The sequence below is a fragment of the Physella acuta genome, unplaced genomic scaffold (genome assembly GCF_028476545.2).
Source record: "Physella acuta isolate Inbredline_101_S28 unplaced genomic scaffold, ASM2847654v3 ptg001061l, whole genome shotgun sequence".
Lineage (NCBI taxonomy): Eukaryota > Metazoa > Mollusca > Gastropoda > Physidae > Physella > Physella acuta.
The window spans coordinates 174,748-186,150 of NW_026732578.1; the positions used below are offsets into that span (position 1 = coordinate 174,748).

Sequence of the window (11,403 nt, forward strand, 5' to 3'; positions counted from 1 at the left end):
ATATATATATATATATATATACACACACATCAGATTGCGACTAAGGTGATAGTCAATGTACTGCAAAGTTTAAATTATTTTTTAACATACATTTAATTAAAGTGTTTCTTACCTTTATATTATACCATAAACTGGTCAGGGAAGACAACTCATTATTTTTCATAAAAGTCGTCAAAAATATAAAATTATTTAATGGTCACAAAATTAAAGATAGATGTGAATTATTTGTTTTAGTATTACATTGGCTACTATAATTGTACAATAATAGTTAATTTATTTTTATATCTTTTTAGAAACTACAACAGTTAGTTAATGATAGTCTAATATGAAAACTGTTAGCTATATTAAGTCCTAGGATAATAATATACGAGACTCTTACTATAACTATTAATACCGAAGTTTTACTACAACGTAAAACTGTAGTTCGCTTTTAGTGACTACATTTTAAAAAAAATCCTGATGAAGTCCTTATAAAATTTCACATATTTCAATATACTTCATTGTTAATTAAACAATAGTTGGTCTTTTATTCAATAAAGTTAACCAGTACTTCCGATTGCAATTAGAGGTCAAAGGACACTACCTATCAAAAGTAGTTCAAGGTATTAATGGTATATGGGTGTTGGTGTGGGTGTGATTGTGGGTAGGGTATGATTATGGGTATATATAAATATATATATATATATATATATATATATATATATATATATATATATATATATATATATATATATATATATATATATATATATATAAAGCAAAGTGGTCGGGTGCCCGATAGGGCACTTCCCGGCGCCGCAGGCGCGTCAAATTTGGCACGAAGGTGCCTTGGGGCGATAGAACACGAGGGCCGGTGACGGTTCGGCAAAAAGTCAACGGAGAGGGGGTGAAAACTGACCTCGACTGACCGGCGCCCTATATGGGCTATATTACGAAAAAAAATTTCCTCCGACGACCCCCCTTGAAATTTTGTGAGGTGGTAGGAGAACACCTTGGGGTGTCACAAAAAACTCGGCATATCTGGGAAAACTTCGTAAAGGGGTCAAAACTGACCAGTTGTATTTCCCTATATAATCTTTGTATTTTATGGGAAAAACAGAGGGTCATTTCAACGCAGACGTTAGGGTACTTAAACTCAGTATATCTGGCTAATTTTTTGCGTACTCTTAGGTCAAATGGCTTGACCTTTAGGGAAAACTGTCGGTTTGACTCAAAGCCCTCGACGAGGGCTAAAAAGTGACCGCGAGTGAAATTCTCTTTATATGAGCTCTATTACGAAAAAAAATTTCCTCCGACGACCCCCCTTGATATTTTGTGAGGTGGTAGAAGAACACCTAGGGGTGTCACAAAAAACTCGGCATATCTGGGAAAACTTCGTAAAGCGGTCAAAACTGACCAGTTGTATTTCCCTATATAATCTTTGTATTTTATGGGAAAAACAGAGGGTCATTTCAACGCAGACTTTAGGGTACTTAAGCTCATTATATCTGGCTAATTTTTTGCATGCTCCTAGGACAATGGCTTGACCTTTAGGGAAAACTGTCGGTTACACTCAAAGCCCTCGACGAGGGCTAAAAAGTGACCGCGAGTGAAATTCTCTTTATATGAGCTCTATTAAGAAAAAAAATTTCCTCCGACGACCCCCCTTGATATTTTGTGAGGTGGTAGAAGAACACCTAGGGGTGTCACAAAAAACTCGGCATATCTGGGAAAACTTCGTAAAGCGGTCAAAACTGACCAGTTGTATTTCCCTATATAATCTTTGTATTTTATGGGAAAAACAGAGGGTCATTTCAACGCAGACTTTAGGGTACTTAAGCTCATTATATCTGGCTAATTTTTTGCATGCTCCTAGGACAATGGCTTGACCTTTAGGGAAAACTGTCGGTTACACTCAAAGCCCTCGACGAGGGCTAAAAAGTGACCGCGAGTGAAATTCTCTTTATATGAGCTCTATTACGAAAAAAAATTTCCTCCGACGACCCCCCTTGATATTTTGTGAGGTGGTAGAAGAACACCTAGGGGTGTCACAAAAAACTCGGCATATCTGGGAAAACTTCGTAAAGCGGTCAAAACTGACCAGTTGTATTTCCCTATATAATCTTTGTATTTTATGGGAAAAACAGAGGGTCATTTCAACGCAGACTTTAGGGTACTTAAGCTTATTATATCTGGCTAATTTTTTGCATGCTCCTAGGACAATGGCTTGACCTTTAGGGAAAACTGTCGGTTACACTCAAAGCCCTCGACGAGGGCTAAAAAGTGACCGCGAGTGAAATTCTCTTTATATGAGCTCTATTACGAAATAAAATTTCCTCCGACGAACCCCCTTTATATTTTGTGAGGTGGTAGAAGAACACCTAGGGGTGTCACAAAAAACTCGGCATATCTGGGAAAACTTCGTAAAGCGGTCAAAACTGACCAGTTGTATTTCCCTATATAATCTTTGTATTTTATGGGAAAAACAGAGGGTCATTTCAACGCAGACTTTAGGGTACTTAAGCTCATTATATCTGGCTAATTTTTTGCATGCTCCTAGGACAATGGCTTGACCTTTAGGGAAAACTGTCGGTTACACTCAAAGCCCTCGACGAGGGCTAAAAAGTGACCGCGAGTGAAATTCTCTTTATATGAGCTCTATTAAGAAAAAAAATTTCCTCCGACGACCCCCCTTGATATTTTGTGAGGTGGTAGAAGAACACCTAGGGGTGTCACAAAAAACTCGGCATATCTGGGAAAACTTCGTAAAGCGGTCAAAACTGACCAGTTGTATTTCCCTATATAATCTTTGTATTTTATGGGAAAAACAGAGGGTCATTTCAACGCAGACTTTAGGGTACTTAAGCTCATTATATCTGGCTAATTTTTTGCATGCTCCTAGGACAATGGCTTGACCTTTAGGGAAAAGATGTCGGTTACACTCAAAGCCCTCGACGAGGGCTAAAAAGTGACCGCGAGTGAAATTCTCTTTATATGAGCTCTATTACGAAAAAACTTTCCTCCGACGACCCCCCTTGAAATTTTGTGAGGTGGTAGGAGAATGCCTGGGGGTGTCACAAAAAACTCGCCATGTCCGGGAAAATTCGTTAAATGTGTCAAAACTGACCAGTCGTATTTCCCTATATAATCTTTGTATTTTATGGGAAAAACAGGGAATTTCCAACACAAGTTTTAGGTTACTTAACCTCTGTACATCAAGCTAATGTTTTGCATACACATCTATAGCTGACTAGGCCGTATGGAAAAACTGTTGGTCAGACTCAAAGCCCTCGAGCAGGGCTAAAAGATGACCGCGAGTGAAATTCTCCTTATATGAGATATATATATAAATAAATTGACGAACGATCCCCTTAATATTATTTGAGGTCGTAGACCGACCCTGGAGGGTAACAAAAAAACGTTATTCACGTCGGAAAAATCCATTGTAGTCGTTAAATATGTTCATATATCAATTTTTTAATATAAGCATAGTAACTGTTTTTAAAAAAAGTAAACAAAAAAAAAAAATTCATAAAAAACGTTTTAATAACAAGCTTTTATGTAATGATGCACTAAAAAGTAGAAAATAAATTATAGACTACTATTTAAATAACTATAAAGAAAAGCGTGGGGCACTTTAGTACTTTAGTACCTATTTTATATCTTTACTAATATTTGAGAAGAGACCCACGCTTTTCTTTATAGTTATTTAAATAGTAGTCTATAATTTATTTTCTACTTTTTAGTGCATCATTACATAAAAGCTTGTTATTAAAACGTTTTTTATGAATTTTTTTTCAGTACTTTACATGTTTTATCTACAATAGAGTTACATGACTAAAAACCATTGCGCGCCTACTGAATATCACGTTCAGTAGGCGCGCAATGGTTTTTGAACGCAGCCATTACGTGGTCGTGATGGCGCAGCTATTGATGACGCGTGTGGTGTGGTTGGCTAGACATGCCTACTAATTCGGTCCAAATTTTAATTAATTCATAAAAAATCAATTAGGCATCCAATTAAGTCAAATTTAGTTTCAGATTGCATTGTCTTCATGTCTTGACCCACGTGCCAAATGTGAATCGTGTCGGTCAAGTAGAACTGTCCGAATTTTCACTCCTGCGTTTCCGTCTAGACTGACGACAGACTGACGACAGAGGAAGTGAGTTAAATAAAAGCTTGTAAAAATACGTCATTCGGTCCATTTTCAAGGGAGGTAACCTTTTTAATAATTATTTTTCAAATAATTGTATACTATTTTAAACAGAAACAGAAAACGACAAAGTATAACATTTGTTTTAAATCTAATAAGTTGTTAATTAAGCTACGTATCATAATTAAATAAAAAATTAATTTTTAAAGTCAATGTAATATAAATTATGAGATATACTGTTAATGGAACCTCTGTATTTCTAATTCCATTTTAGTTATAAATAGCGTACTTTCTAATTTTTGCTCTGAAAGCGATTTTTAAACAACATACAACATCTTCTCTAAAATTAGCATTACTGTTTAAATTAAAGCACTCCACACCTCATCCATCACCAAATAATTAGTATTCAAATTATCAAATGTTTTTGAAAACCTAAGCGAAGCTAGGCAGTATGCCTAGTATATATATAAAGCAAAGTTGTCGGGTGCCCGATAGGGCACTTCCCGGCGCCGCAGGCGCGTCAAATTTGGCACGAAGGTGCCTTATGGCGATAGAACACGAGGGCCGGTGACGGTTCGGCAAAAAGTCTACGGAGAGGGGGTCAAAACTGACCTCGACTGACCGGCGCCTTATATGGGCTATATTACAAAAAAAAAATTCCTCCGACGACCCCCCTTGAAATTTTGTGAGGTAGTAGGAGAACACCTTGGGGTGTCACAAAAAACTCGGCATATCTGGGAAAACTTCGTAAAGGGGTCAAAACTGACCAGTTGTATTTCCCTATATAATCTTTGTATTTTATGGGAAAAACAGAGGGTCATTTCAACGCAGACTTTAGGGTACTTAAGCTCAGTATATCTGGCTAATTTTTTGCATGCTCCTAGGTCAATGGCTTGACCTTTAGGGAAAACTGTCGGTTACACTCAAAGCCCTCGACGAGGGCTAAAACGTGACCGCGAGTGAAATTCTCTTTATATGAGCTCTATTACGAAAAAAAAATTCCTCCGACGACCCCCCTTGAAATTTTGTGAGGTGGTAGGAGAACACCTTGGGGTGTCACAAAAAACTCGGCATATCTGGGAAAACTTCGTAAAGGGGTCAAAACTGACCAGTTGTATTTCCCTATATAATCTTTGTATTTTATGGGAAAAACAGAGGGTCATTTCAACGCAGACTTTAGGATACTTAAGCTCAGTATATCTGGCTAATTTTTTGCATGCTCCTAGGTCAATGGCTCGACCTTTAGGGAAAACTGTCGGTTACACTTAAAGCCCTCGACGAGGGCTAAAACGTGACCGCGAATGAAATTTTCTTTATATGAGCTTTATTACGAAAAAAAAATTCCTCCGACGACCCCCCTTGAAATTTTGTGAGGTGGTAGAAGAACACCTAGGGGTATCACAAAAAACTCGGCATATCTGGGAAAACTTCGTAAAGCGGTCAAAACTGACCAGTTGTATTTCCCTATATAATCTTTGTATTTTATGGGAAAAACAGAGGGTCATTTCAACGCAGACTTTAGGATACTTAAGCTCAGTATATCTGGCTAATTTTTTGCATGCTCCTAGGTCAATGGCTTGACCTTTAGGGAAAAATGTCGGTTGCACTCAAAGCCCTCGACGAGGGCTAAAAAGTGACCGCGAGTGAAATTCTCTTTATATGAGCTCTATTACGAAAAAAAATTTCCTCCGACGACCCCCCTTGATATTTTGTGAGGTGGTAGGAGAACGCCTTGGGGTGTCACAAAAAACTCGTCATGTCCGGGAAAAATCGGGAAATGGGTCAAAACTGACCAGTCGTATTTCCCTATATAATCTTTGTATTTTATGGGGAAAACAGAGGGTCATTTCAAAACGGATTTTATGGCACTTACCCTCTTTAAATCTGGCTCAGTTTTGGCATGCTTATAGGTAAATGGCTTGACCTTTAGGGAAAACTGTCGGTTACACTTAAAGCCCTCGACGAGGGCTAAAACGTGACCGCGAGTGAAATTTTCTTTATATGAGCTTTATTACGAAAAAAAAATTCCTCCGACGACCCCCCTTGAAATTTTGTGAGGTGGTAGAAGAACACCTAGGGGTGTCACAAAAAACTCGGCATATCTGGGAAAACTTCGTAAAGGGGTTAAAACTGACCAGTTGTATTTCCCTATATAATCTTTGTATTTTATGGGAAAAACAGAGGGTCATTTTAACGCAGACTTTAGGGTACTTAAACCCAGTATATCTGACTAATTTTTTGCATACTCTTAGGTGAATGGCTTGACCTTTAGGGAAAACTGTCGGTTTGACACAAAGCCCTCGACGAGGGCTAAAAAGTGACCGCGAGTGAAATTCTCTTTATATGAGCTCTATTACGAAAAAAAAATTCCTCCGACGACCCCCCTTGAAATTTTGTGAGGTGGTAGGAGAACACCTTGGGGTGTCACAAAAAACTCGGCATATCTGGGAAAACTTCGTAAAGGGGTCAAAACTGACCAGTTGTATTTCCCTATATAATCTTTGTATTTTATGGGAAAAACAGAGGGTCTTTTCAACGCAGACTTTAGGGTACTTAAGCTCAGTATATCTGACTAATTTTTTGCATGCTCCTAGGTCAATGGATTGACCTTTAGGGAAAACTGTCGGTTACACTCAAAGCCCTCGACGAGGGCTAAAAAGTGACCGCGAGTGAAATTCTCTTTATATGAGCTCTATTACGAAAAAAATTTCCTCCGACGACCCCCCTTGATATTTTGTGAGGTGGTAGAAGAACACCTAGGGGTGTCACAAAAAACTCGGCATATCTGGGAAAACTTCGTAAAGCGGTCAAAACTGACCAGTTGTATTTCCCTATATAATCTTTGTATTTTATGGGAAAAACAGAGGGTCATTTCAACGCAGACTTTAGGGTACTTAAGCTCAGTATATCTGACTAATTTTTTGCATGCTCCTAGGTCAATGGCTTGACCTTTAGGGAAAACTGTCGGTTACACTCAAAGCCCTCGACGAGGGCTAAAAAGTGACCGCGAGTGAAATTCTCTTTATATGAGCTCTATTACGAAAAAAAATTTCCTCCGACGACCCCCCTTGATATTTTGTGAGGTGGTAGAAGAACACCTAGGGGTGTCACAAAAAAACTCGCCATGTCCGGCAAAATTCGTTAAATGTGTCAAAACTGACCAGTCTTATTTCCCTATATAATCTTTGTATTTTATGGGAAAAACAGAGGGTACTTTCAAAACGGATTTTAGGGCACTTACCTTCTTTACATCTGGCTAATTTTTTGTATACACCTCTATAGATGACTACGCCGTATGGAAAAACTGTTGGTCAGACTCAAAGCCCTCGAGCAGGGCTAAAAGATGACCGCGAGTGAAATTCTCTATTTTTTTTTGCACGATTACAATACTTTCTCTATACTTTGTATACGAGAGTGTACAAGTTGATTGAAGATATTGTCTATATTCCGAGTTAATATCCCCCGTAGTGTTATATAAGAATATTCGAGAAATATTAAGCGAGATCACTCCCGGTTTATTTAAAAAAAAAGGACGCGACTAGTTTTTTTACGATTCTTACGATTCTCACAACTTCAACCTGAGAGATCAGATACGTTTACTTGATTGCATTAAATCTTGCCGAATTTACTGTATTAAGGAATAGTGGCCAGTCATGTCTAATGTTACACCCCATCAAACTTGACTGAAAGCCTTATCTTTGAGTAGATCATGTGTCCGTTATACTTAAAACCACAGTCTAAATCTTCTTGAAAGAACATTTAACCCTATATGGCATGGCGTTGCAGTTTTGCAACAATACTTTAGGAGTAATCAAGTACTGTATTATTTAATATTTTGTTTCGTTTTCAACTTATTTTACTCCGGATAGCACTTTTTATTACATTTTATACCGGAACTCTTTTGAAAAGAAGATTTTTCTTTTTCAAATCGGACATTTTTAGAAGCGATCTACACTTTTCTGCTTTTTGCTAAATGGTAAGTATAAAATTACGTTAAAACCTGGTTAAAACTATAATAAACTAGCTGAAAAAAATATATTTACAATAATAACTATGCATTAGTACTAATTTAGTTGATTCACAATAAAATTTTTTAATATTTCATTAGTAAGAGCCTAGTTTTGTATTGTTGCAGTAATGCAACTACATGCAACGGAATAAATAAAAATGGCTCTGCCCTGAGCTAGACTTTAGTTTACTTGGTAATTATTTCTATCCACAAAATAGTTTATTTTATGATGTGAAATACATTTAGTGTTGTGGCATATTATTTAAAGCTTCTAGATCTAGTTTTTGCCTATAATTATAATTATAGCCTAACAGTAACAATAGTTTTATTAGCTTTATTTATATTTTATAGGCCTATATTTATTATTTATCGTTAAGACTAGAGCTAGACTAATGAATAACCTTTTGTTTTTATTTTAGGCTTTCACATATTTATAACCATGGATCCAAGAGTCTAATTTGAAAGTCTTCTACCAGTTTATTCTGAGCTACTCCTTTTGGCTCAAAAGATACTGAGTTGTCCAATGATGAAATAGAGAACGTAAACAGTACCCGGGTCGTATCGGATGTTGGTGATGAAGATTTGTCTGACGTAGTTGAAGGTAACATATTATTATTGCATACTTTAAAGGTTTGATTGTAGATTAGTAAAGCATTTATTGTTTTGTTTACAATTATTGCATAATTTATAACCAAATAATGTTCTCAAAATTTATTTCTACAGAGTATGCCCATTTGCGAAAAATGATGAAACTCCTCAGGACCTTCTCAATTGTCTACACCAAGGTCTTCATTAGCAACAACAGAATGATTAGTCCCAGTAAACAGCAAATGTTCCACCATTTCCTGATCCTAGGAGAGAAGCCAAACATCAGAGGCGGCCATTGGATTATTTCAACGACATCTTTACAGATAATCTGTGTTCGGACAGTTGTGTATCAATCCAACCTGTACTGTCCTCTAACATGACATCAACAGTCCTTTAGCACTGGATAAAGATTATTCCTGGAAATTAGATTTTACATAAACATTGTAAAAAATTCCTAAATGCTTAGTGTATTGGAGCCTTGCCACCAAGTTTGTTACGGTCACATACGTCATGACCATCAACAGATTCAAGCAGAATAAGAATAATCTGCACCTGTCAAACAATGTCCTCAGCAGGACAAACAATCCATTAGCACTGGATAAGAATGAGCTAAAACATTTCCTAGGAATTGTGTGTATTACATAAACATTGTAAAAACTCATATATGCCGAGTGTATTGGAGACTTGCGACCAAATGTGTTACGGTCAATACATCATGACCATCAACAGATTCAAGCGGATAAAGAATAATATACACCTGTGAAACTATGTCCTCAGCAGGACATAAACAATCCACTAGTACTGGATAAAGATGAACAAAAACATCTCCTGGAAATTGTGTTTTACATAAACATTGTAAAAAAAATTCTAAATACCAAAGATCTTGGTGCCTTGTCACCTAATGTGTTACTGTCACAGACATAACCATCAATAGATTCGAGTGGATTAAGAATAAGCTACACCTGTCAAACAATGTTCAAAGGGCAGAAGTTGACCAATGTCGGAATTCTGTGCTTATCAAACCCCATGCCATCTGAGATTCTAAGTATTCATGAGCAAATCGACCCATTCACATATCGAAGGCAAAAGCAGTCCAACCTACAACCATAGAAAGCCATATAGATGGGCTACAAAGTCTTTGTTGTGTCCAACAACTTGTATAATCCAAGATTTTGAAGTGCATACAGGTAAAGCTACAAAGGGACAAGATGACAAAGTGCTGTTGCTAATATTGAGCAGACATTATTACAGAGTGTTCCCCAATATGTTGGGCTCAAGATTTACAATAGACAATATCATTTAGTTCATCATTTAGTTGCAGGTTGTCCTGCACCAAGAATGCACAGAAGTTTTTATTTGTTGTATAGCAAACAAAAAAAAATGCTAATAAATTTTTTACTAAATAAACCTTCATGTAATTTTTCAGTTGTTTTTTTCTCTTTCAGTGTACATATTTTTACTTTTGTTTTCATCATAAATAAGCTTACATGTTACTATTGTTACTCTCAAATGATTTGTAGAAGTTATTTACATTTCTATCAACAATTCTATATAAATATTTTTTTTGCTTATTATGGATAAAAAGTTTGACCGTTGCGCATAGTTGCAGAATTGCAACGACCAAAATTGTTGTGATATTTATCATCTATTCAAAAAAAAAATTCCCTACATCTCAAGTTAGTCCATTTGCTGTAGAAATATGAAGTCAAAAAATTTTTACCAAGTAAACCAATAATTCATGCAATAAAGGGTTAACTTGTTGATTCATTGCATGAGTGTGTCGGCGTGGTCGAGTCGGTAAAGCTCATGGTTGCTAAACCCTCGGGCAGATGAGGCTCGTTAGCTGGGGACAACTCCTCTAGGAGAGACAACTCCAAAATCAAACAATTGCTGCCTTATAGTTCGTTCTTGGTTGGACAAAGGCTATTGAAGCAAATCCAAAAAGAAAAGCAGGCTGATCTTAGTTTTTTTTTATAAAACATCATAGTCGGAAGTAGGTAAAGAAATAATTTATGGAGACAAAAATGTTATAAATAATCAGTTTTTATTTTGTGCGGCTGTAAGGAACAATCTAAATTTTCAATCAAACAAAATATACATCTTTAAAAGAAATATGTTCCAACTCAATTGTTTTATAAGTTAAAAGAGAAAAAAAAGCAGTTTTTTTTTGTATTGCCTACCAAATCTACACACAGCAAAATGTATTGGATACATAAGCGTCATAACTGAGTTAAGTAGAGAGAGCTGACTAAACAATACACTCATCAAAATTTAGGTCTTAACTGTCATAATGTGACCTAGATAAGTTATACTTTAATATACAGACATGTTGCAATTAATTAATTTTGATAAATTGATCATACCATTCTTTTAGTACCAGATGAGGTTAAAGATGCATAGTTAAAATATGCATAGATCATCTATTAGATGTTGTTAGAATATAAACAAAAAAATAAATTATCCCTTAAAATAAGACACAATGAAGAATTTCTCTACATCACAACGGACTAGAGGTCAATGGGGAGTGTGAAGGCTTTTGTAATATGAATGCCAAACATAATTATAATTAATGATGTTCAGATGCCAGGTCTTCATCAGACTGAGGTAAAAAGACGTCAATAAAAGAAAAAATCTCATCTTGCTGTATTTTTTCTGGGGGTTGTAATATGTCTT

At 36.3% G+C, this 11,403-nt stretch overlaps 1 long non-coding RNA gene across 1 annotated transcript; it reads left to right on the top strand.

Annotated features, from left to right (window-relative positions):
- Positions 1-7,928: 7,928 nt before the first annotated feature.
- On the top strand, positions 7,929-10,141 carry LOC131955264 (uncharacterized). Its single transcript, XR_009388827.1, has 3 exons — positions 7,929-8,109; positions 8,562-8,743; positions 8,866-10,141. It is a non-coding gene; the product is annotated as an uncharacterized LOC131955264 (long non-coding RNA).
- The last annotated feature ends 1,262 nt before the right edge of the window (positions 10,142-11,403 follow it).